Source organism: Branchiostoma belcheri, unplaced genomic scaffold (assembly GCF_001625305.1).
Source record: "Branchiostoma belcheri isolate BF01 breed outbred unplaced genomic scaffold, Haploidv18h27 scaffold119, whole genome shotgun sequence".
In the NCBI taxonomy this organism is placed as follows: domain Eukaryota; kingdom Metazoa; phylum Chordata; class Leptocardii; order Amphioxiformes; family Branchiostomatidae; genus Branchiostoma; species Branchiostoma belcheri.
Genome location: NW_017802591.1, coordinates 156594 through 159055, shown reverse-complemented (window position 1 = coordinate 159055; position 2462 = coordinate 156594).

The following is a 2462-nucleotide window of genomic DNA, read 5'->3' as shown; positions in this document are numbered from 1 at the left end:
ACATTTCTCCCATACTATAGCATGGGTGAAATGTAAAAATGAGGGAGTTGAATCAATTTAAAGGAATGGCTGGAGGAGAAGAGGGAGGAGAAAAAACATGAGGAAAAACAACATGACTTCACCACATAGTGGTGAAGCCATAACTAAATAGGGCTAAATAGGCCTGACTAGGGCTAAATAAACAATAGATGTAAACTCTTTAAATTTTACTATATTTTAGATCATGTGTACACGACGAAAAATGCTGGATCTCATCAACTAATTAGCTAATTTGACTTACCATTGCTTAACCCTAAACAGTACACCTGGGGTCCGCGCGGACCCCAGCACTATATATTCTGTAATATCTTTTTTGTTTCTAAAGATTTTTTTCTGAAATTTTAGGTAATTGTCACCCACAAAGTTGTCTCTCAATACAGTGCAGAAAACTCCGTTTCTACCATTTATAAAAAAAATTATATCTGATTCTCTTTTGGGGTCCGCGCGGACCCCAGCCGGCTTTCGATCATAATGGATACACTGGCGCTCTTATACATTACCTTATTTCCGTTTTTATATGTTTTTATGCACTCATTGTATGTCTACCAAGTTTTCTGAGAATGGTGTAGTAATAGAATTAAATTTTAATAACTTTGGTGTAATTATTTCGTCATATGACGTCAGAGCTAATAATATAGTCCGCCATATTGGAAACGAGACACCAGAACACTATTTATTACACTGCAAATGTTATAATACTGAAAGGACCAAAATGTTGTTATCCATATCTTGCCTTCATCTTGAAAACATACTTCCTTCCGACCCACTCAACGTAAATGACGCCACATTATGTACCTTACTTCTTACAGGTAGCCCCAGCCTCCCTTACCCTACCAACTGCCGTATCTTTGATATTGTGTTTAACTATATCCACCACTCTGGAAGATTTGACCAATCTCAATAATGTTATGCTAGGTATTGGTGCGCCAGCCACTTTCATTTTATGTTAATGCTATACTTTATGTCATCTTTATGTTTACATTTGTATTATGTTTTATGAGCAGCGGATTTACATAAGCACAACAAGTGCTTCCTATCCAATGCTCAAAAATCCATGTGAATAAAATAAAAAAAAATATTGGATTTTGACCAATGACGTCATCAAATTAGCATATTCTATTCATATTAAATTATTTAACTTATATCTAATTATGTAAGATGTTATTAATGTTGGAAAAGAAGTGTAATTTAATATAAAACTCAGAAAATTTTTATGTTTAAACCAAAATTACTTCTATTTTCAAAAAACTGCCTGCTAGAAACCCGTTGCCATGGCAACACAAAAAAAACATCAACTTACTAGTATTAAACTAATATGAACTTTTTGCCAGAGACATTTTAGGAAAGGTCTCCAAATTTGATACTTCTAGCGCAAGCCGTGTAGCCGCTATCTGAGATCAAAGTTGGGCCTCAAAAGCCCCTTCAGTCTGAAATGGGTTTAAAAATCGGGTATTTCTTCTTGTCTTCTTTTCTTCACCAAAAAAAGAAAAGTTCAAAATGTATGGTATTTGTATGTAATGTGGACACAGAGGTTCCCACATCAGTTTGCAACACAATTGAGCTGGTAGCATGTTGATAATTCTAAAAATTAGCAAAAAACTGTTCTGGGGTCCGCGCGGACCCCAGGTGTACAGATTAATCAGTCCGGGAAGGTGTTCTGTTGAGGGTTAAATCGCACCTATAACTATATCTATTTAATAATTTTTGATGAAATCTCTTGTTTTGTCCCCTACGGTATTAAGTCTATATTAGCACTTTCTATAGACCTGAACAACATTATCATGCAGGTAATGATTAATGGTTATCTGAAGTGTTCTGTTTTAAAAAGTGTTTTACTTCAAATCAGAGAATCGGTTGTACTATTCCGATGACGACACAATCTACAGCTCAGACATGTTCGGCAACAATACACAACTTGTTAAGCCTGGAGACGGGAAACGTGTCGGAGGGATAGCGGCTGATGCTGATAACATCTACTGGACACATTCCGGGCCTGGTGAAGTCATAAGGCAAGAAAATCCCCTTCATATATTTAAGCTTTCCCGTACGAAACTGTAGTTATCATGGATAATTTAAGACGAATGCGAATATAATTGTAGTTGAGCAGGTATTGCCTTTTCCCTTCAGTATCTCTGTGTAAGGCCATGTTGATTTGATCATATGAATTTTCGGCCTTTTCCAAAAAAAAAAAGTTTTCAACCATACTGTAAATCGTGCAAAACAGTTGCTAAATGAGCAAAAATATGCCATAAGTTGCAAGGAAAACATTTAGAAACGATACCAATGTCGTAGAATGCCAAAATCAAAGGAAAAAAAGACAAAAAATAGTAAAGAAAATGAATTCGAAGAGTAGATTATTCGCCATAACATATTCTGTGCCATTTGTTCAACCTTTATGACCACGTAGATTTCATAGTTAAAGC